At 45.1% G+C, this 25,158-nt stretch overlaps 1 long non-coding RNA gene across 1 annotated transcript; it reads right to left on the reverse strand.

The window, feature by feature from the left end:
* Positions 1–253: 253 nt before the first annotated feature.
* On the reverse strand, positions 254–25,158 carry LOC140202891 (uncharacterized). The gene is made up of 3 exons (XR_011887225.1): positions 25,079–25,158; positions 20,592–20,924; positions 254–7,552 (listed from the first exon to the last, which is right to left on the reverse strand). It is a non-coding gene; the product is annotated as an uncharacterized lncRNA (long non-coding RNA).

The following is a 25,158-nucleotide window of genomic DNA, read 5'->3' on the forward strand; positions in this document are numbered from 1 at the left end:
CCCACCTTTACCGGAAAGACACCACATTCAAAAAGGCCGGGTTGTAAAGATACATGCCTTGGGCTGGGTTTATATTTCACGCAGATGTTACAATGATTTCCAATTGAGAAGATGTAAGTACATGATGTCAGTAAAAAAATAATTTAGCCTTAGCCCAAATTTTAAATAAGCAAAGTCAAAATTCAGAGTCAAAGTTCAAATTTATTATCGAAGTATGTATACCATATACAACCTTGAGATTCATCTTCTTGCAGGCATCCACAAAACAAAGAAAAAGAAAGACTGACAAACATCCAAAAGAGGTCAAATCAAGCAAATAGCACAAGAAAATACACAAGAAATACATAGAACATCAGCAGCAGGGTCCGGAATGTGAGTCTACAGGCTGTCCAGCGCTGAGGTGGGTGAAGCTGGTGCAGGAGCCCGATAGCTACAAAAACTGGCAGCATGGGACCCAAGGATCCTGCATCTCCCGCCCTATGGTAGTAGTGCAAAGAGCAGAGGACAGATCAAACACAAGCAGGCAGCGCTGAGCACCAGTTCATTCTCCGCACTTGGTCCTCGATGCTTTAATCTGGCGAGGTGCTTTAATCTGTGCAGGGTCATGTAGCTCAGCACAGGTTCACTTTCTGATGCTCGCCTCCTTTCTTTCCCCTGCTCTTCTTCTAGAACTGTTTATATGTACCTGAGAGGACAGAGAGACCCCAGTGTAATGTCTCAACCTTATCATGACAGCTCAGACCTTGTTGCTTTCTCTTGTTACTGCGCTGGAGTGTCAGCAAAGATTTTGTGCTGCAGATCCTGGGGTGAAGCTTGAACAAACCTTCAGATGTGGAGCCAGTGGGTAGCTCACTGCCTCCTGGCTGAAAGTGTAGAAACAGGGGAAGGCCATTCATCTCCTCATGTTGACTCTGCAGTTCAATAACTCAAAGGCACTTTCCTCTACTCGCCCTACGTTCCCTGATTCTCTTAACATCTAAAAATCTACCTGTCTCAAGTCAGTCTGTATTCTAGTCAGTGACTAAGCCTCCACCACCCTCTTGCTCATAGAGTTCCTAAAAGCACTCTCTTTAAATGAAGGACTATCTTTTCATATCAGTCCTAAATGGCCAATGCTTTACTTCAAAGTTGTGACCCCTGGTTCTGAACACCCCAGTCCAGGTAAGCATTGTCCCTCCATCTGTCATGTCAAATCCCAGATAAATTTTATACATTTCCCTTTCAAAAGACTAAATCAATGAACTTTTAATTGACACAGACCAGTGTGTTATAATTATTTCTGACATGTTCCAACTTTTGACTTTTTGTCCTTTGTGGTAGTTCGCTGTTTGTTTTAATGTCTATTAAGCACTGGCATTAAAAAAAACCTGCTAATGTAAAGGCTACTGAGATAAGGTTCATCCATTGTCATCGATGAAGACCTCGACACCATTAGTACTTTTTACAAGGTCGAGTTGCTAGCTTGACACTCAACCCAGCACGGATGGAGAGTGTGCAAGGGAGCCAGCCGGATTTGAACTCAGGACCTCTCGTCCCGAAGTCCAACGCTGATGCTAATATGCCACCAGTTGGCTTTTGATGGTGTCATGACTAGCACTTGATTTGGATTTAAGTGAGGAAGAGTCAGCCTCACTCTCTATTCCCAATTCCCATCTCAATCCAGTGGCAAGACAGAGTCGAGACAGCTGGAGATGGGACTAAGCGCAGTGGATGACCAGGATGTCTTCTGTGTCTTGTCCTGCTCTACATGTTCCACGACGCTTGCAGAGACCGCCTTCTTGATCGTTGGACCTTCCATTGGTCTCGTCCTCTCAATCTGCCGGAGTCTGTCTTCACATGCTGGGATAGACAGCTCCCTATCTCACTGAGGGTTTGAGACCCATCGGCTACCCTCACCTGGTTTAGCCGGCTTGTCGAAGCCGTTGCCCGGGGTGTGGCCGCTGTCACATGCAAACAGCTATGGGGAGCCACAGGTGAGAGCTGAGTGCCAGGTGGGGACCAAAGGTGGACAAACCACCTTGAAAAGGACGTGACATGTCCCCCCACCAGAGGTGCTACCCCTCCCTGACACCCCATACATCCCAAAGGCTACTGAGATACAGTAAGTGTATAAAACAGAGGGCATCCCACATTTCAATTCAAGTTATTTTAAACAATTCACAGTAAACTCTACAATAGTATGGGAGAAAAAATTTGGCTTTGGTTTTAGAAAAATAGGCCAGGGAACTGGAAGGTGAATTGATGGGGAGCACTTGTATGTCAGTGATCACAACTCAGAAAGATCAGTGGGAGAGCCTTTTTGTGACAGTGATCATAATTTAGTTAGACATAGCAAACATTTGGAAAGGAAGAAGTACAAAATAGATACAAAAGTCACCAAATTGGGGTTAGGTCAATGTTATAGTGATTCAGCAAAAATGTTCTGGAGGCAGATGTTAATAGGAAACTGGTCTCAGAGCAGTGGGAGTCATTGAAAACACATAGATTCTGGGTAAGTATGCTCCCACAAGGAAAAAGACAACCAGATCTGAAGCCCCCTGTTGACAAAGTGGGTAGAGGATTGAATAAGGCAAAACAGAGAAATTTAATAAGGCAGAAAATGATAGGAATAGAGTAAGTGTAGAAATTAAATGGGAAATTAGAAAAATAAAGAATCAGTATGAAGAACACTGGCAATAACATCCAAAGATGTTTTTAAGTAGCAAAAGGATAAAAAATGAGATTACGTACATTAAGGTACCAAAACAAGGGTGGGAATGTTTTTAATGAATGTAGTGTGGGTCTTCTTGAAAGAAGTGAATGTTGCTGAGAATGATGCTTCTAATATATCAGTAAAGTAAGGGAAGAGTTCAGTGGTTTGGTTTGGCACTATGCTCAAATTTTGTTTCGTTCATTCAGTAGCCAGGTCCAGTGGTAAAGAACAACATTGCCTCCCTCTGTGTTCGCCACCAATTGTGGACTAGCAGGAGAATGGCTAGCAGAGTGACTGATACCCGTCAGTCACTGGAGACACGAGAGAGTGTGGATACTGGAATCTAAAGCAACATATAAAATCTTGTAGGAACTTGGTGGATAAGGCATCATCTATGGAGTTAGTGAACAGCAGAGATCACAGAGGAGGTCTGAAAAAGCTCCCATCGAGAAGAGGAGGAAAGTTCCTTAAAGTCGGCATACCAGGAAGAGGCATCATGGTGGAGTATCAAAATGGGGTCACAGAAGATTACAGGTATTGGAATCTGGAGCAAAAAATCTGTTGAGATGAAGGGGCTAGACTTGAAATGTCAACTGTCCATTTCTATCCATAGTTGCTGTGTGGCTCATTGAGTTCCTCCAGATTTTTGCATGTTGTTATCTGCGTTAGGCTGGCTGGAGTCGGCAGCAGATGACAAAGCATACGTTTATGTTAGGGTGGGAACAAGGTGAAAAAGTCAGAGTCATACAGCACATAAAGCTTCTTAGTTCACAAAGTTTTTGCCAACCATCTGTACCCGTCAATACCAATCCCATTTATCAGCACCAGGTCTGTGGTCTTCTATGCCTTGGCAACTTGAGTACTCATCCAAATACCTATGAAGTGTTGTGATAGTATCTACCTCCACCACATTCTCAGTGCAGTCCAGATTCTAACTACCCTCGAATTGAAAGAATTCTTCCTCAGATCCCCTCTAAACCTCTTACTCTCTACAAACTATGCCATTTGAGTTATAGATCACACTACTATAGAGGAAAGTGTCTTCTACATATTCTCTTCATTCCCTTCATGATTTTGTGCATCTTTACTAAGTTTCCCCTCAGCCTCTTCTGCTCCAAGGAGAACAAAGTCAGCCCTTCCAGTCTTTCAACATAGTTTCAATGTTCCATTCCAGCCAACGTTCCGGTGAAACTCCACTGCACCGTCTACAATAGAAGGAAGTCCCATGATCACATGACTCAAGCCCCAACCTGCCCTCCTCCTGGTCACTAGTGAGCTGCACCTCCAACGTCGGCTCAGTGATAATGAGCAGGAACATGAGTCAGTAGCTGGTGGCAAATGAGAGAAGTGGGGCAGGTTTTCAATTAGAAGCTGAAATGTTCTAAACTTTGATGCTGGAAATTAATGCCCTGTGTGATTCAGCATAATCCGCACAGACAGCTGTTCCTATTTAGTGTGCAATTCAGAACAGTAAAGATGAGGAGTGCATTGAGAAGGGGGAGTGTGCAGGATATAAAACCCCTCAAGTGTAAGTGAGCAGTTGAATTTTAAGGGAATATGGGGAGATGGTGGTGAATACTGGTAGTTCGGTTGATTGACTCACATTTCTTTGGCTCTTGGGGCTTCATAGATGGCACCAATTTCAATATGTTTGTTTATAGAGTTATCAGAAAAGGAACGATGCTTCTAAAGATTCTCATGCCAGCTTTGCATTTGCCTGCGCCAGAACCTCCAGGTTGTCCCAGAATTCAAAGATCAACTGAAGGTGTACCTTATCAGAACCGATGAAAGCAAATGGGGGTCTACATAAATGCAAGCACTCCCAGAGAGAAACATCAACAACTGCCCACTGAGGATGTCACGTCGACTGGTGATGAAACGTCTGCAAGCTAATTACCCAGCTCGGCGACCATCACATGGGGAGAATATAATGGGAACAGCATAAATAGGTGCCCAATAGTTACTGGGGATTTGGTGCACCAAGGAGCCTATTTCTGTGCTGTAGGGCTCTGTCGCTTATGCGGAAGTGAAGCCTAATCTCTAAAATCAAGAAGGAAAAAGTTAATATTCTCCCATCCACCTCTCCTTAACAATTACGCTTTTTACTGGCATTCAGAATGTTGTCTTGCTGCATTTACCATTGCAACCCCCTCCCTCCCTCTGCCTCTTTATGAGTGACCTTTCCACAGTGTGTGTCTGCACCAGCCAGCTCCGTGATGAATAGTTAGTCTAGATCCCCTCTGTACCAAGCACGCACAGCTGTCTCATTCTTTATTAAGCAAAAAATATCGGGGACCTTGCCAGGGCATAAGTCGCCTCTTCTCTTACAGGGACCAGCTGCAAGAAATCTTGGCCAAAAGCGACAGATTCCAGTTTCTTTTTATATAAAAAAAATTGACATTTAAATAGCTTTGTGGACAATAAGACTTGGTTCCATCAGCACTGCTCCCATTCAAGTATTAACCCTCTCATACTGGAACACAAAAAGAGACATTAGGACCAGTGGCAGAACAGAAAGTCGGCTCTCTTCTCCTGTCCCTCATCATTCCGCGAGACAGCATCCTCACTCCCACAATAAGAGGCAGACTTGGCGTGGCACCAGGTGTGGCAGGGCATTCATATAGCGCTAGTGAACTGCAATTTGAGAAGAAAAATACAAGTCGGAGAGTCACAGGGTGTTTGGCGGGGCGGGGGGAGAGCGAGCATTGATTCCACATTGGTGTGAGTCACCAGTTAGAAGATTTTGAGGAAGGAGATTAGATTTATTTGTTGTACATGCATCAAAAAAGTGAGACATACAATAAAACGCAGCAGTTACTTCAAATCTAATTATGAAGGGTTGTGCTGGGCAGCTTGCAAGGATCGCCATGTCACTGCTGCTGCCAACATCGCGTGCCCATGACTCACTAACCCTAACCCTGACCATGACCAGGGCCATGCTTCCCTGGAATCTGGAAGGAAGCTGGAGTGCCCAGACAGAACGAAGGGTGAGATTTAATCAGGGTCCCTTTCGCCAAGTTATGTCATTGGGATCTGAGTGCCAGGTAAACTTTTCAGGCATGTGTGAAAAGGTTCGCATGGATTGTTCATCAGGATTAGCCTGTTGCAAACAAGTGACCCAACCAGACCTTCCAGGAGAAGCAGAAATTTACATGCACGTTCTGGTGTACTGTACGCGGGCCTCTGCATTGGACTAAATTAAACTAAATACAGGCTGGTGATTGCTTTGAGGAGCACCTATGATTAGTCTGCAGGAGTGCACCAGCAGTTCCTGTTACAGGCCACGTTAATTCTCAATCCCACTCCCATCCTACCCTGTCAGTTTATAGCTTTCTCCACTGGCTTAAGAAAGGTCCGACAGAGACTTGAAAAAAAACATTTTATCTTCAATCTACGTGTTTTGCAAACTTCTAAAATCAACTTTGAGTTTTCCAACTTCAGGTAAACTATTCCCTCATTGTCTTCCATTACCTTGCTTGCTCTCCGAATGGCCAGTACTCATGCTCCTTATCACCTGCAACTCATGTTCTCAGTGTTTATTTGCCTTTATTTGCACGTGCTGTATTATAGGTTGTTGGTCAGTCTTTGTTTGTGTGTAGTTTTACATTAATTTATTTCTTATTGTATTTAGAGAAATACAATAAAAGGGCCCTTCCGGCCCTTCAATCCACACAGCTCAGCAAAACCCCAATTTAACCCTCAATTAATCACGTGAGAATTTACGGTGGCTAATTAGCCTACAAACCAGTACTTCTTTGGACTGTGGGAAGAAACCAAAGGATCCAGAGAAAACCCACATGTTCCATGGGGAGGACGTATGGACTCCTTACAGGTAACGTTGGAACTGAAATCTGAACTCTGACAACCCGAATAGTAGTAGCGCCACGCTAATTGCTACACTACCATTAACGTTCTACTGTGACACTCACAACACGCTGGAGGAACTCAGCAGGTCGGGCAGCATCCATGGAAAAGAACAGTCAACGTTTCGAGCCAGAACCCTTCGTCAGGACTGAAGAGGGAAGGGGCAGAAGCCCTATAAAGAAGGTGGGGGGAGGGTGGGAAGGAGAAGGCTGGTAGGTTCCAGGTGAAAAACCAGTAAGGGGAAAGATAAAGGGGTGGGGGAGGGGAAGCACGGAGGGGATAGGCATCTGGGGGAGGGGGCAGTGTGAAACTGGGTTGGGGGAAAGGAGGGGGAGAGAATTACCGGAAGTTAGAGAATTCAATGTTTATACCAAGGGGCTGGAGACTACCCAGACGGTATATGAGATGTTGCTCCTCCAACCTGAGTTTAGCCTCATCATGGCAGTAGAGGAGGCCATGTGTGGACATATCCGAATGGGAACGTGAAGCAGAGTTGAAGTGGGTGGCAACCGGGAGATCCTGTGTGTTGTGGCGGACGGACATTGAATTGAATAACATTGAATTCTCCAACTTCCAGTAATGTTTTTGTAAAGTGGCTTGCTGGGTTTGATCTATTTATTTTTAGTTTGTTTGCTTTGGGCTAGATCTGTGAATAACTGGTTGTCTAGTGTTGCCTCTTGTAAGCTCTAAACTCAACTTTGGTCCCTGTTAATGGCAACCTCCCAGAGCCCAACTGCCTACCTGCTCTGTAGCTCCCCCTGTTGGGGACAATGACAAGTACACTGTCAGTAAGAGAGGCCCAGGAGGCTAACTTCAGCTGCCACCTGGCTCCTTCACCCAGCTTCAGACCTAGGTCCTGCGAGTTAGACACTGAACGGCTCTACTTTGGTGCAATGTTCCTCCATCCAAATTGCACGTGGTTGTATTGCACAGGGAAGCCATTTGTCCCATTTTCCCCATGCTGGCTCTTTGGAAGAATTTTCCAATTAGCTCCACCTGTGGAGAGAGAAAGGAGTAGAGTTCACTAGGGTCTTTCCCTCCCTATCACTCTGGACCAACAGAGGCAAGACCCCTTCCATACGCAATCATCTTCTTGCACCATCAGAGTATCCTTAATATCTGATGAGATGAGGTACAATGGCTCTATAAGAAAGGTTCACTGATGGTTGGCCTTGCAGCCTCTCTCTCCCCTGGCCATTCATCACTGTTGTCACTCACATCCAATCCCTCACCCCTCCATCTGGCCCTCTATGCTCTCTCCTTGTAGATTAAATGCAGGGGCCATCCTTCCTTCTCTAACATTGTGAGAGGACCCTGTCTCCTCCCCTGGACCTGCCCCCTTGCAGCCATTTTAATCAGGACATCAGTACACATACGCCTCTGCTGTGCATTCGCTAATTAGAGAGTTAGATGCCCAGTAAGAGTGCACCAAGTTTGTAGGTATGGTTTTGGGGTCAAGTTAGGGTTTATAGGCAGGGATGTGTGGTAAGTTAATGGTCATGCCTCTGCTCCATGTTTGAAGGTCATGACAGCGTGGATGTGGGGCAAAGGACATCCACGGTCAGATGTCAGACCAGGGAGAACAAATTGCTGATGCACCTCCCACCCTCCCTCTGGGCAGTGAGTCATCGGAGTTGTCCGGGATTGGAGTTCTGTGCTGACAGAAGGCACGAGGGAGACCCCCTAGATATCTGATGGTGGGACCAGAGTTTGAGGCCTGGTGTTCAGGGCGCCATCATCAGTGAGTCTGGGTCCACATCAATCATTGTCATCAGTGAGTCCTGGGTCAATACAGAAGATCAAAGCCCTAAGGTCAATCAGGAGTCTAGAAGTCTGTGGGATCCTGATCTGCAGGTCTCTGGTGAAATCAAAACGCAATGTGAAAGTAAATGAGGCTGCTGGAGGTCAGAAACAGCCTGTCCTTGGTTGGTGTGCTATGAATAGTATGTGTGTTGGTGGGTGGGTGGGACCCACCTAACTCCTTTCTGTTGCTGGAAAGGTCCTGGCTAAGGTGGTGCTTCAGAGACTCATCAGCAGCATCACCAAGTCAATGCTGCCTGAATCGCAGTGTGGATTTAGGAAGAACAGGAGCACGATCGACATGATCTTTACAGCCGGCAGCTTCAGGAAAAGTGCCAAGAGCAACATCAGGACCTGTTTATGACCTTTCTCGACCTCTCCAAAGCATTCAACACTGTGCAAGGAGAGCTCTTATGGGATGTCCTCCTCAGGCCTGGCTGTCTCTATGAATTTGTTAACATCTTCCGCCAGTTCCACAATGGGATGACTGCTCAGGTGGCCATAGGAGGGCAAGAGTCCGAGCCCTTCCTTGTACACACAGGGGTGAGGCAGGGGTGTGTACTAGCACCAGTGTTCTTTAACAGCTTCCTCTTCTGTGTTACCAAGCTTTTCCACAACGAGATTGAAGACAGCAGTGGTGTGGCAGTGGATGTCAGATTAGATTGCAACCTCTCTGACATCAGGAGGCTCCGTGCAACCACCAAACTCCATAGAGAGCGGGTCCTGGAGCTGCAGTATGCAGACGACTGTGCTCTTGTGGCCGGAGGATCTTCAGACTGTCCTTGCTGTGGCGGTGAGAGCGTACAGCAGGATGGGGCTGACTGTCAATACCACCAAGACAGAAGTGGTTTGCCAATGGAGTACCTGTGTCCCACCCACTCTACCTGCCTTCACTGTTGGTGATGAAAAGCTGTCAGTAGTGCCATCTTTCAAATATCTGGGGAGCATTCTCTCTGAGGATAGCAGCATTGACAACGACATTCAGAGCCGCATTAAACAGGCATCAGCTGCCTTTGGGAGACTTCGGCGTAGAGTCTTTCAGAACAGAAGCCTTCGTCCCTCCACAGAGGTCGCCGTATACCAAGCGGTCTGTGTCACCACCCTCCTTTACAGCTGTGAAGCTTGGGTAACCTACAGCCGTCACATCAAGTCCTTGGAGAGTTTCTGCATAAGCTGCCTCCAGCGCATCCTGGGAATTACCTGGCGTGAGCAGGTGCCTCACACTGAAATACTTGTAAAGACCAACTGCAGGAGTATAGAGGCCATGATCACCCAGCGTCAGCTGCAGTGCCTGGGGCACATGATAAGGATGCCCCCATGTCGGCTACCCCGCAGAGTGTTATACGGCCAGCTACATCATGGTCGACGCTCAGCTGGAGGGCCAAAGAAGCGCTATAAGGATCAGATGAAGAATGCTTTAAGGAAGTGCAAGATCAGACCTGAGGACCTGGAGGATGTTGCTGCTGACCATACCACTTGACGACAGCTGTGCAGGGACGGGGTTCGTATTCAGGAGATGGAAAGAACAACCAGAAGACAGCAGAAGAGAGCCAGGAGAAATGCAGCCACGGTTGCCACTACTACCACATCTACATGTCCCACCTGCAATAGAGCTTGTGGGTCCAGGATAGGACTGTATAGTCATCAAAGATCTCACCGTTAAAGGAGTGGACGTCGTCATCGGATTTCGATGGACAACCGAAGAAAAAGGGTGGAAAGGGGTAACAGAGCTTGTTTTACTGTTGCTGTGTTCTGCTTTGTTGTTGCGAGCACAGTGAGCATGCTGTGTTGGCACAGGGGTGTGTGGCAACACTTGCAGGCTGCCACCTATAGCTGTGTTGGTTGTTAATGCAAATAACACATTTCACTCTATGTTTCAATGTATACGTGAGAAATAAATCTGAACCTGAATCTATTAACCATGCTCCTGCTGATCTCTCTCCCTCCCTCTCTCTCTCTCTCTCTCTCACTCTCGCTCTCCCTCTCTGTCCCTGTCTTTCATTTTCCATCATCCTTCCTGCCCTTCATTCTCTCCCTCTCCCTCACTCTTCTTCTATCCCCCTTTCTCTCTCTCTCCACCTTCCTCTCCCTCTTTCTATACCTCTTTCTCTCTTTTTCCCTCCATACACACCCTGGCCCCCCGTTTCCTGAATTTCCTGGCAGTTCTGTGATATCCCAATGAATTTCAGAGTCCTCTGAACTGTTTGCAAGACATTAGGTGATTCTACCAGTGACGAACATTAAACGTCTGCATTGGAGTCAATTTCAAACTTGCCAGATCAAGGATCATAAATATTGTGCTCTCTATATGCAGAGCTACTCTATATTCCTACTTTGCTGAGGCAGGCTGAATCGAAGAAGAAATTAAATTCACAGTGTATCATTAATATATGCAGATTGTATTAATGAGCTTTGCTGACACAGACGCTGTTTGTCCCAGCTTTCTTCCACACAATCTGTGCAAGAGACTTCTGTCTGTGGAGATTACATAGAAACATACATAGAAAATAGGTGCAGGAGTAGGCCATTCGGCCCTTCGAGCCTGCACCGCCATTTATTATGATCATGGCTGATCATCCAACTCAGAACCCCACCCCAGCCTTCCCTCCATACCCCCTGACCCCCGTAGCCACAAGGGCCATATCTAACTCCCTCTTAAATATAGCCAATGAACTGGCCTCAACTGTTTCCTGTGGCAGAGAATTCCACAGATTCACCACTCTCTGTGTGAAGAAGTTTTTCCTAATCTCAGTCCTAAAAGGCTTCCCCTCTATCCTCAAACTGTGGCCCCTCGTTCTGGACTTCCCCAACATCGGGAACAATCTTCCTGCATCTAGCCTGTCCAATCCCTTTAGGATCTTATACGTTTCAATCAGATCCCCCCTCAATCTTCTAAATTCCAACGAGTACAAGCCCAGTTCATCCAGTCTTTCTTCATATGAAAGTCCTGCCATCCCAGGAATCAATCTGGTGAACCTTCTTTGTACACCCTCTATGGCAAGGATGTCTTTCCTCAGATTAGGGGACCAAAACTGCACACAATACTCCAGGTGTGGTCTCACCAAGGCCTTGTACAACTGCAGTAGTACCTCCCTGCTCCTGTACTCAAATCCTCTCGCTATAAATGCCAGCATACCATTCGCCTTTTTCACCACCTGCTGTACCTGCATGCCCACGTTCAAAGACTGGTGTATAATGACACCCAGGTCTCGTTGCACCTCCCCTTTTCCTAATCGGCCACCATTCAGATAATAATCTGTTTTCCTATTTTTGCCACCAAAGTGGATAACTTCACATTTATCCGCATTAAATTGCATCTGCCATGAATTTGCCCACTCACCCAACCTATCCAAGTCACCCTGCATCCTCTTAGCATCCTCCTCACAGCTAAAACTGCCACCCAGCTTCATGTCATCCGCAAACTTGGAGATGCTGCATTTAATTCCCTCATCCAAGTCATTAATATATATTGTAAACAACTGAGGTCCCAGCACTGAGCCTTGCGGTACCCCACTAGTCACCGCCTGCCATTCTGAAAAGGTCCCGTTTATTCCCACTCTTTGCTTCCTGTCTGCTAACCAACTCTCCACCCACACCAATACCTTACCCACAATACCATGTGCTTTAAGTTTGTGGGACCTTGTCAAAAGCCTTCTGAAAATCCAAATATACCACATCCACTGGTTCTCCCCTATCCACTCTACTAGTTACATCCTCAAAAAATTCTATGAGATTCGTCAGACATGATTTTCCTTTCACAAATCCATGCTGACTTTGTCCGATCATTTCACCGCTTTCCAAATGTGCTGTTATCACATCCTTGATAACTGACTCCAGCAGTTTCCCCACCACCGACGTTAGGCTAACCGGTCTATAATTCCCCGGTTTCTCTCTCCCTCCTTTTTTAAAAAGTGGAGTTACATTAGCCACCCTCCAATCCTCAGGAACTAGTCCAGAATCTAACGAGTTTTGAAAAATTATCACTAATGCATCCACTATTTCTTGGGCTACTTCCTTAAGCACTCTGGGATGCAGACCATCTGGGCCTGGGGATTTATCTGCCTTCAATCCCTTCAATTTACCTAACACCACTTCCCTACTAACATGTATTTCGCTCAGTTCCTCCATCTCACTGGACCCTCTGTCCCCTACTATTTCTGGAAGATTATTTATGTCCTCCTTAGTGAAGACAGAACCAAAGTAATTATTCAATTGGTCTGCCATGTCCTTGCTCCCCATAATCAATTCACCTGTTTCTGTCTGCAGGGGACCTACATTTGTCTTTACCAGTCTTTTCCTTTTCACATATCTATAAAAGCTTTTACAGTCCGTTTTTATGTTTCCTGCCAGTTTTCTCTCATAATTTTTTTCCCCTTCCTAATTAAGCTCTTTGTCCTCCTCTGCTGAACTCTGAATTTCTCCCAGTCCTCAGGTGATCCACTTTCTCTGGCTAATTTGTATGCTTCTTCTTTGGAATATTTACTATCCCTAATTTCTCTTGTCAGCCACGGGTGCACTACCTTCCTTGATTTATTCTTTTGCCAAACTGGGATGAACAATTGTTGTAGTTCATCCATGCAACCTTTAAATGCTTGCCATTGCATATCCACCGTCAATCCTTTAAGTGTCATTTGCCAGTCTATCTTAGCTAATTCACGTCTCATACCTTCAAAGTTACCCCTCTTTAAGTTCAGAACCTTTGTTTCTGAATTAACTATGTCACTCTCCACCTTAATGAAGAATTCCACCATATTATGGTCACTCTTACCCAAGGGGCCTCTCACGACAAGATCGCTAATTAACCCTTCCTCACTGCTCAAAACCCAGTCCAGAATAGCCTGCTCTCTGGTTGGTTCCTCAACATGTTGGTTCAAAAAACCATCCCGCATACATTCCAAGAAATCCTCTTCCTCAGCACCTTTACCAATTTGGTTCACCCAATCTACATGTAGATTGAAGTCACCCATTATAACTGCTGTTCCTTTATTGCACACATTTCTAATTTCCTGTTTAATACCATCTCCGACCTCACTACTACTGTTAGGTGGCCTGTACACAACTCCCACCAGCGTCTTCTGCCCCTTAGTGTTACGCAGCTCTACCCATATCGATTCCACATCTTCCCGGCTTATGTCCTTCCTTTCTATTGCATTAATCTCTTCTTTAACCAGCAACGCCACCCCACCTCCCCTTCCTTCATGTCTATCCCTCCTGAATATTGAATATCCCTGAACGTTGAGCTCCCATCCCTGGTCACCCTGGAGCCATCTCTCTGTGATCCCAACTATATCATAATCATTAATAACAATCTGCACTTTCAATTCATCCACCTTATTACGAATGCTCCTTGCATTGACACACAAAGCCTTCAGGCGCTCTTTTACAACTCTCTTAGTCCTTTTACAATTATGCTGAAAAGTGGCCCTCTTTAATGCTTGCCCTGGATTTGTCGGCCTGCCACTTTTACTTTTCTCCATAGTACTTTTTGTTTCTACCCTCACTTTACACCCCTCTGCCTCTCTGCACTGGTTCCCATTCCCCTGTAGTGAACTAACCTCCTCACGCCTAGCCTCTTTAATTTGATTCCCACCCCCCAACCATTCTAGTTTAAAGTCACCTCATTTTGTCACATGTCTTTTGAACAACTTAACGATGCATCTGCCGTGATAATTGAAACAGGTTTCAAATCAACTGGTGGCAGTGTGAGGTGAAACTCTCCTTTTCCTGGCAATATTTGGTGTTTAACGTCTCCCTATCATACTTGCAATGATAGGGACGGCAAGTAGTGGGAACAATGCCAAAAACTTATCTCCAGAGACGCATTTCCAACCCTACTCAACTGACCTCAAATCATCAAGAGCCAACCGGCCCATCAACTCTGTACCAGCTCGTTCAAAGAGTAATCCAGCCACTCCCAGTATCTGTGATCTTATTTGTCCTTTGGCTTTCCTCTTGAAAGCTCAATATTCACCATCACATTAGGCATTACATTTCATACCATACCAGTTGTTCTGCAAGAAAAAGTTCCCCTTTATCTCACTCCCCTTAAATCTGTTGTTTTAGCTCCTGGTCTTTCTACCGTAAGGAAGGTTTATTCATCAACACAAGTTACAGAAGAACTTTGACAAGGTGCTGCACATGAGTCTGCTAGACAAGGGAAGAGCCCATAGTATAAAGAAGGTACTAGCTGGGATCGAAGATTGGCTGACTGGCAAGAGGCGAAGAGCGGGAACAAAGGTTGCCTTATCTGGTTGGCCACCGGTCACTAGTGGTGTTCCACGGGGGTTAGTGTTCAGACCGTTTCTTTTCACGTTACAGGTCATTGGCAAAAGGGGATATGAGAGGATCACAGTCCCATGATCCTCTCATATCCCTTTTGCCAATCACCTGTCCAGCTCTTGGCTCCATCCCTCCCCCTTCTGTCTTCTCCTATTATTTTGGATCTCCCCCTCCCCCTCCCACTTTCAAATCTCTTACTAACTCTTCTTTCATTTAGTCCTGACGAAGGGTCTCGGCCCAAAACGTCGACTGTACCTCTTCCTAGAGATGCTGCCTGGCCTGCTGCGTTCACCAGCAACTTTGATGTGTGTTGCTTGATGTAATCCAGAGGTTTTATTGCGCGTTGGTCAGACTGCACTGTGAGTATTGTGAGCAGTTTTTTGCCCCTTATCTGAGAAAGCATGTGCTGGCATTAGAGGGGGTTCACAAGAATGATTCCGGAAATGAAAGGGTTAATGTATGAGGACCGTTTGATGGTTCTTGGCCTGTACTTGCTGGGGCTTAGAAGAATGAGGGGGGCTGTCAGTGAAACCTATAGATTATTGAAAAGGCTAGACAGAGTGGGAGTGAAGAGCATGTTACCTATAGGTGGTTTAGGACCAGAGGGCTCAGCTTCAAAATAAAGGGATATCCCTTTGGAACAGAGATCAGAAGGAATTTCTTTAGCCAGAGGATAATGAATCTGTGGAATTCATTGCTACAAACAGCCATGGAGACCAAGTCATATTTAAAGCGGAGGTTGATAGGATTTTGATTAAGTAAAGGTGTCAAAGGTTACAGAGAGAAGGCAGGAGAATGGGATTGAGAGCAATAATAACTCGGTTATGATGGAATGGTGGAGCAGACATGATGGGCCAAATGGCTAATTCTGCTCCTATGGTTTTATGGTCTTATGGTTACTGATTTCAACATTAATGTCAACTTTCCTCAGAATCTCCTGCTTTAGGAAGAACAATGCTTGACAATCCCAGTGCTTTCTTAATCTTTCTAATCCATCACTTCATACAAACCTTTTATTTGCCAAATATAGCTTTTTTTTAATAAATTCCTTCTGTTACTGATTAACACATGCCTTTCTAAATGCTCACTCACCTTATCTCCGCATATTGATCATGCGAGCCTAATCAAAATTGGCAGAAGGTTGACCTGGTCAACAGCTTCCTGGTCTATCCTTATCTCCTGTCTTTAGTAACGAGGTTACACTGGTTACCATCCAATCCCAAGGCAATATCTTGCACTTAAGTTATTTACTTTGATGCAAAAGGTCCTTGAGATATCCCAGATATGAATCGAGTTCCAGTCAAAGGAAGTATCCGTTGAACTGACATAATTTTCATATCAGAAAAAGCTTGGAGACTGGTCTGAGACCGAACCCCTCAGTAAGTCCCTTGCAATGTCCAAATGGGAGCGGCAAGGTAACATGGCTGTTAGCGTAATGCTATTGCAGTGCTACTGACCTGGACTCACTCCCTGCTGCTACCTATAAGGAGTCTGTACATTCGCCTCGTGTCTGCACAGGTTTCCTCCAGTTTTCTTAATACTGAGGTTAGTGTGGAATTGGCCCTTCCAGCCCCTCGAGCCATGCCACCCAGCAATCCCCCAACTTAACCCCAGCCTCATCACGGGACAATTTACACTGACCAATTAACCTACCCACTGGTACATCTTTGAACTGTGGGAAGAAACCAGAGCACCAATGGGGTCACAGGGAAAACGTACAAACCCCTTAGAGGCAGCAACGGGAACTGAATGCGGGTCACTGGTACTATAAAGCCTTGTGCTAACCATATTCTCACATTTTTTTTCTTCCCACATTTCAAAGACATACGGGTTAGAAGGTCATAGAAACATAGAAGGTATGTGCAGGAGTAGGCCATTTGGCCCTTCGAGCCTGCACCGCCATTCAGTATGATCATGGCTGATCATCCAACTCAGAACCCTGTACCAGCCTTCCCTCCATACCCCCTGATCCCTTTAGCCACAAGGGCCAAATCTAACTCCCTCTTAAATATAGCCAATGAACTGGCTTCAACTGTTTCCTGTGGCAGAGAATTCCACAGATTCACCACTCTCTGTGTGAAGAAGTTTTTCCTAATCTCAGTCCTAAAAGGCTTCCCCTTTATCCTCAAACTGTGACCCCTCGTTCTGGACTTCCCCAACATCGGGAACAATCTTCCTGCATCTAGCCTGTCCAAAACCTTTAGGATTTTATACGTTTCAATAAGATCCCCCCTCAGTCTTCTAAATTCCAACGAGTATAAGCCTAGTTCATCCAGCCTTTCATCATATGGAAGTCCTGCCATCCCAAGAATCAATCTGGTGAACCTTCTTTGTACTCCCTCTATGGCAAGGATGTCTTTCCTCAGATTAGGGGATAAAAACTGCACACAATAATCCAGGTGTGGTCTCACCAAGGCCTTGTACAACTGCAGTAGTACCTCCCTGCTCCTGTACTCGAATCCTCTTGCTATAAATGCCAGCATACCATTTGCCTTTTTCACCGCCTGCTGTACCTGCATGCCCACTTTCAATGACTGGTGTATAATGATACCCAGGTCTCGTTGCACCTCCCCTTTTCCTAATCGGCCACCATTCAGATAATAATCTGTTTTCCTGTTTTTGCTATCAAAGTGGATAACCTCACATTTATCCACATTAAATTGCATCTGCCATGAATTGGCCCACTCACCTAACCTATCCAAGTCACCCTGCATCCTCTTAGCATCCTCCTCACAGCTAACACTGCCACCCAGCTTCGTGTCATCTGCAAACTTGGAGATGCTGCATTTAATTCCCTCATCCAAGTCATTAATATATATTGTAAACAACTGGGGTCCCAGCACTGAGCCTTACGGTACCCCACTAGTCACTGCCTGCCATTCTGAAAAGGTCCCGTTTATTCCCACTCTTTGCTTCCTGTCTGCCAACCAATTCTCCACCCACACCAATACCTTACCCCCAATACCGTGTGCTTTAAGTTTGCACACTAATCTCCTGTGTGGGACCTTGTCAAAAGCCTTTTGAAAATCCAAATATACCACATCCACTGGTTCTCCCCTATCCACTCTACTAGTTACATCCTCAAAAAATTCTATGAGATTCGTCAGACATTATTTTCCTTTCACAAATCCATGCTGACTTTGTCCGATGATTTCACCGCTTTCCAAATGTGCTGTTATCACATCTTTGATAACTGACTCTAGCAGTTTCCCCACCATCGATGTTAGGCTAACCAGTCTATAATTCCCTGGTTTCTCTCTCCCTCCTTTTTTAAAAAGTGGGGTTACATTAGCCACCCTCCAATCCTCAGGAACTAGTCCAGAATCTAAAGGGTTTTGAAAAATTATCACTAATGCATCCACTATTTCTTGGGCTACTTCCTTAAGCACTCTGGGATGCAGACCATCTGGTCCTGGGGATTTATTTGCCTTTAATCCCTTCAATTTACCTAACACCACTTCCCTACTAACATGTATTTCCCTCAGTTCCTCCATCTCACTGGACCCTCTGTCCCCTACTATTTCTGGAAGATTATTTATGTCCTCCTTAGTGAAGACAGAACCAAAGTAATTATTCAATTGGTCTGCCATGTCCTTGCTCCCCATAATCAATTCACCTGTTTCTGTCTGTAGGGGACCTACATTTGTCTTAACCAATCTTTTTCTTTTCACATATCTATAAAAGCTTTTACAGTCAGTTTTTATGTTCCCTGCCAGTTTTCTCTCATAATCTTTTTTCCCTTTCCTAATTAAGCCCTTTGTCCTCCTCTGCTGAACTCTGAATTTCTCCCAGTCCTCAGGTGAGCCACTTTTTCTGGATAATTTGTATGCTTCTTCTTTGGAATTGATACTATCCCTAATTTCTCTTGTCAGCCATGGGTGCACTACCTTCCTTGATTTATTCTTTTGCCAAACTGGGATAAACAATTGTTGTAGTTCATCCATGCAATCTTTAAATGCTTGCCATTGCATATCCACCGTCAACCCTTTAAGTGTCATTTACCAGTCTATCTTAGCTAATTCATGTCTCATACCTTCAAAGTTACCCTTCTTTAAGGTCAGAACCTTTGTTTCTGAATTAACTATGTCACTCTCCACCTTAATGAAGAATTCCACCATATTATGGTCACTCTTACCCAAGGGGCCTCTCACGACAAGATCGCTAATTAACCCTTCCTCATTGCTCAAAACCCAGTCTAGAATAGCCTGCTCTCTAGTTGGTTCCTCGACATGTTGGTTCAAAAAACCATCCCGCATACATTCCAAGAAATCCTCTTCCTCAGCACCCTTACCAATTTGGTTCACCCAATCTATATGTAGATTGAAGTCACCCATTATAACTGCTGTTCCTTTATTGCACACATTTCTAATTTTCTGTTTAATACCATCCCCAACCTCACTACTATTGTTAGGTGGCCTGTACACAACTCCCACCAGCGTTTTCTGCCCCTTAGTGTTATGCAGCTCTACCCATATCGATTCCACATCCTCCCAGCTAATGTCCTTCCTTTCTATTGCGTTAATCTCCTCTCTAACCAGCAATGCTACCCCACCTACTTTTCTTTCATGTCTATCCCTCCTGAATATTGAATATCCCTGAATGTTGAGCTCCCATCCTTGGTCATCCTGGAGCCATGTCTCTGTGATCCCAACTATATCATATTCATTAATAACAATCTGCACTTTTAATTCATTCACCTTGTTACGAATGCTCCTTGCATTGACACACAAAGCCTTCAGGCTTGCTTTTACAACACTCTTAGCCCTTATACAATTATGTTGAAAAGTGGCCCTTTTTGATTTTTGCCCTGGATTTGCCAGACTGCCACTTTTACTTTTCACCTTACTACTTTTTGCTTCTACCCTCGTTTTACACCCCTCTGTCTCTCTGCACTGGTTCCCATCCCCCTGTTGTGAACTAACCTCCTCTCTCCTAGTCTCTTTAATTTGATTCCCACCCCCCAACCATTCTAGTTTAAAGTCACCTCAGTAGCCCTCGCAAATCTCCCCGCCAGGATATTGGTCCCCTTAGGATTCAAGTGTAACCCATCCTTTTTGTACAGGTCACGCCTGTGCCAAAAGAGGTCCCAATGATCCAAAAACTTAAATCCCTGCCCCCTACTCCAATCCCTCAGCCACACATTTATCCTCCACCTCATTGCATTCCTACTCTCACTGTCGCGTGCACAGGCAGTAATCCCGAGATTACTACCTTTGCGGTCCTTTTTCTCAACTCCCTTCCTAACTCCCTATATTCTCCTTTCAGGACCTCTTCCCTTTTCCTACCTACGTCATTGGTACCTATATGTACCACGACCTCTGGCTCCTCACCCTCCCACTTCAGGATATCTTGGACACGATCAGAAATATCCCAGACCCTGGCACCAGGGAGGCAAACTACCATCCGGGTCTCTGGACTGCGTCCACAGAATCGCCTATCTGACCCCCTTACTATCGAGTCCCCTATCACAACTGCCCTCGTCTTCCTTCCCCTACCCTTCTGAGCTACAGTGCCAGACTCTGTGCCGGAGACACGGCCACTGTCGCTTCCCCCGGGTAAGCTGTCCCCCCCAACAGTACTCAACCAGGAGTACCTATTGTCAAGGGGCACAGCCACCAGGGTACTCGCTATTACCTGACTCTTCCCCTTCTCCCTCCTAACAGTGACCTACTTGTCTGCCTCCCATGGCCCCGGTGTGACCACCTGCCTGTAACTCCTCTCTATCAACTCCTCACTCTCCCTGACCAGACAAAGGTCATCGAGCTGCAGCTCCAGTTTCCTAACCCGGTCCCTTAGGAGCTGCATCTCGGCGCACCTGGCGCAGATGTGGACGTCCGGGAGGCTTGGAGACTCCAGGGCCTCCCACATCCGGCACCGAGAACAACAAACTGCCCTCACACTCATACTGCCCCTCCCCTCAAATAACAACAGAAAATGAATACCAAACCTTCCTCACCTCGCCCGTTTCCATCTAAGCCCATTGAGCCGAAGCCCTTAAGCCTTCACTCTGCTCCCGGCTCACTCTGCTGCCCGCTGTATAAGGCCCTGTTCCTTTTAAATCTTCCGTGCTTCACTGCCCGATGTCACACGCCTGCGCAGTCCCGCCTCTCTGAACGCCGATGGAAAAAAAACGAAAAATCCAAAAATGGCTTCCTCCACACTCCCGCTCCGATTCTCAGACTTCCTTCTTTGAATTAAATCTTCCGCGCTTCACTGCCCGTTGATCATGTGGGTATAATTGGGCACGTTGGGCCAGAACGACCTGTTACCATGCTGTAAATATCTAAATCTGAAAAGGACAGAGATTGAGGAAAGACTTTCAGTGATGTTCAACAAGACAAGTATAATCGGGGCTTGCACAGAATTGAATGGAGATGAAGATATTGCATAACACAATAATATTTACATTTTCACAGAAGTAAATTGGAGGGAAGTAATTACCAAATAGTTTTATCATCGGCAGTCCATAAAAATACATTTGTACTGTATGAAGGGTAAAATAATAACAACCAGCTGCATGTTCTTCTGAGGATGTTGGTTGTGAAGTAAATATTGACCAGAAAAAGCTGAAGAACTCTCCTTCACTATAGCACTGTGGAATATTTTATGTCCTGTTGAAAAGGAAAATGCTTCACCCAAAAGACCACAGAGAGACAAACATCACAGAGACAATTGAGTCCAAGCCAGCCATGTACACTAGTTCTGCTCTAATCCCATTTTATTCTCCCATCATTCCAATCAGATCCTTTTGCTCTCCTACACACTGGGGGCAATTCACAGCTACACAACATATCTCACCTCTCATCCAAGGATAGTCCTCCCTGGGGCAGCCTCCAAATCCAGACTGATTTCTAATTCTACTTCCATTCTGCTGCCTTAGGTCCACCTATGCCTTGCCTATTCATAAGTTTGTTTAAGTGCGTCTTAAATGTAGTGATTGTATCCAACCCCTCTGGTGACACTTTCCAGTCATCAACCACTCTCTGTGTAAAAATACATTCCTCTCAAATCCACTTTAAAGCTCCTTCCTCTCACCATAAACCCCTGAAGTCTTGTTTTCAATGTCATCAGAAAAAGACATCATCTGCTTTAACCATGTCTCATAATTTTATACATCTCTCTCCCTTAGCCTCTTTCACTGCAGAGTAAAGAAATCCAGCTTTTCTATTCTTTTTACAAACTCTTCATGATGAAATCTGCACTCTCTCCAGTGCAACACACACAAATGCTGGAGGAACTCAGAAGGTCTGGCAGCATCAATGGAAATGAATAAGAATATTCTCCTGTGCAATTACTTTGATGCCCATTGAATTCAGTTCTGTCAGGGCTCCTTGATGCCACACAGTGAAATCCTGCCTCAAAAGCAAGGGGAGACAATTACACTTCACTTCTTCGGGCCAAGCCTGTGACTGAGGTTGGCCCTGGTGAAGTTATTTCTGAATTCTTTAATTGTTAACAAGAAATCAGATGACTCCCTTATTCCTTTATGCCCAAGGTTGGTCGATGCAACCTGTCCTCATTCATTAATCATTTTTAGCTGAGTTATCACTGTGAACTGAAATCCCTGTTAAAATAATCCTCAATGTCATGACGAAATGTGTGGTGATGGCAGTGATTTACAAACTGGACTACAATTATTTTAAGAGGTGTTGGATTGTTTTACCCTGTAATTGCAGACCATTATTTACATTGCAATTAGAATAAAGGCTTTGTCTTCACACTCCAATGTCATTCTAATGCCACCTTCCATCTCAATTGTCCAATGATGGCAATAAGACTTTCATGGGAGCATTGCCAAACAAAAACTGACACTGAGCCACATGAGGTGACGTTAGTTGCAGGCAACTAGAACATGTTTAAAGGAATGCCTCCGAGGAGGGAAGGGAGATTCAGGGAGGAGATTTTGGGTGCTGTCAGCTTCAGACAGACTCAGGATGAAGCATTTAAGTTCAGAGCTGAGCAGGAGATCTGAACCATCAGCACCTCAGAAAGCTAGAGAATGAAAGAAGATTACTATTGCTGTGAGAGTTCAGACTGTGGACGCATCGAAAAACAAAAACAAGAGATTTGTTTGTCACTCCAGTTAACCAAGTTAACCAACTCAAGCAAAACACCTTCTGAGAACTCAGTTACATTAGGTGGAACAGTGCAGGTGATTTGCAACATCCAGTATCGACTGAAAGCATTACCTCACCACAGGTCACTGAGGAGCAGTACACAGAGGCAACTGCAGTGACTCGGATGTCAAACATTAACAAACAGAGCAGTTTCTGCCAATGTTGTAGGTGGAATCATTCATCTCAAGGACTCCAGATAAGTCACAGGTTATGCCAGCTAATGACTCATTATATTAATGGCAAAGGTGATGCAGGAGAGAGAAAGGAGAAAAACCTAATCCTGTGTTAACTGAGCGACAGGTGGAGGGGAAGAGAGAGTGCCTCAGGGTCACCCACACAGCAGTTGTTTACCTGGGGAACACAGCCACACCAAACCTAACAACCATACCAGCACCAGGTGGGCAACCATGAGAGCTTCTTACCGTAAACCTTTGCCTCACTTATCTCTAACCAGGATGCAGCTTAACATTCTGGCTTCAGAATCTTGTGGTGGTTGTTATAAAGGAACTGGATCCTATCATTGGCCTGCACCTGACTGGGTTAATGGCAACGATAAAGCAAGAGCCCAATCATATATTTTCACCAAATACCACCCGTGGGATCAAGTATAAGTGTGGAGAAGAAGCAGCTGGCTTGTACCGTGCTTCTACGCTGTCACTTATGTAGACTTTATGGATCTTTCACGTTTCTTCAGGTGCTGGCTGGCATTCTGTGTACTCTACCTATCATTTACATGTTTAAGTCTGTTGCCAGCTGAATATCACATCAGAATGAGAGATGATGGAGGCAGGGGCTCTCATAACATTCAGGAAGGATCAGAATGAGCACTTGAATTACCAAGACATAGCAGTGTGGAAGTATAGTACTTAGAGCAATGTTTTACAGCACCAGCTTTAAGATTGGTGTTTGATCCCCCCCCCCCCCCATTACCTGTGAGAAGTATGTACGTTTTCCCCTTGACCATGTGGGTTTCCTCTGGGTGCTCTGGTTTCCTCCCACATTCCAAAGTCTTACAGTTAGGTGAGTTGTGAGCATGCTATGTTGACGCTGGAAGCATGGCGACACTTGTGGGCTGCCCAGTCTAATCCTCGCTGATTTGATTTGATGCAAACAATGTATTTCACTGTATGTTTCAATGTACATGTGACAAATAAAGCTCATCTTTATCTTTAAAACATGGAAAGGTATAGACTGATTTCTGGTAAATGGAATTACTACAGATAAATATTGGTGACTGGCATTGACTTGGTGAGCTAAAGGACCTGTTGCTGTGCTTTATGATTCGATGAAAGATGCTAAATCATGAAAAGAGATATCAGGGAGGTTGAGCAAAACATTGGTTATGAGAGAGATTTTAAGGAGGAAGAGAAGTAGGGAGATGGAGAGGGTTGAGAGGCTTAGCCTGTGAATTCCAGAATTTCGGGCTTTGATAGAGAAGTGTTTCCAAGCAAAGAGCTATATAAAGGGATATTCAAGACTTCAGAATTAAAGACAACAGAAATCTCATGGATGGAACAGTTTAGAGAGACGAGAATGAAAGATAGGAGGAGATTAAAACTAAAATGGGAAATCTAACATCAAGGAACTTCCAAACAATCACATGATAATTACAGGACTCTGGGATGATTTTACATTGCATGAACACAAAATAATCTGCAGATGCTGGGGTCAAAGCAACACTCACAACACACTGGAGGAACTCAGCAGGTCGGGCAGCATCCGTGGAAACGATCAGTCGACGTTTCGGGCCGTCCTGACGAAGGGTTCCGGCCCGAAACGTCAACTGATCGCTTCCACGGATGCTGCCCGACCTGCTGAGTTCTGCCAGCATGTTGTGAATTTTACATTGCATTTCAAGGATATTGTTCTATCCAAAGATGTTTGCAGTCAATTTTCAATATCAGCAGAACAAGAAACTGTGGGAGTAGGCCATTCAGCCCCATGCCTCTGCTTTGGTATTCAGTAAGATCACAGACAATCTTTTACCTCTCCATTACTTTCCCAATATCCTGTAGAGTCATACAGCATAGAAACAGGCTCTAGTACCCAACTAGCTCATGCTGACCTATATTCCCATCTAAAATAATCCTATTTGCCTGCATTTGGCCCACATCCCTCTAAACATTTTCTATCCACCTATCCTTAATGTAAAAAACATCAATCTCTTCCTTTTTATATCCTCACTGACTGAATTTCCAAGGCCCTCTTGGGCAGCAAACTCCTCTGGGTGGTGAAGTTCCAGCTAATCTTAATCCTAAATAGCAAACCTCTTATCTTGAGACAGTGAGCCCTAGTTACAGACACACCAGCCAAGCAAAACATCAACCTTGTCAGACGGTCTCTGTTCAGACAGTAGAGGTCCAATCTGCTTAATCTCTCCCTCATTCTTGCATCACCATCTTTCCG

This window comes from Mobula birostris, chromosome 9 (genome assembly GCF_030028105.1).
Source record: "Mobula birostris isolate sMobBir1 chromosome 9, sMobBir1.hap1, whole genome shotgun sequence".
Classification (NCBI taxonomy): domain Eukaryota; kingdom Metazoa; phylum Chordata; class Chondrichthyes; order Myliobatiformes; family Myliobatidae; genus Mobula; species Mobula birostris.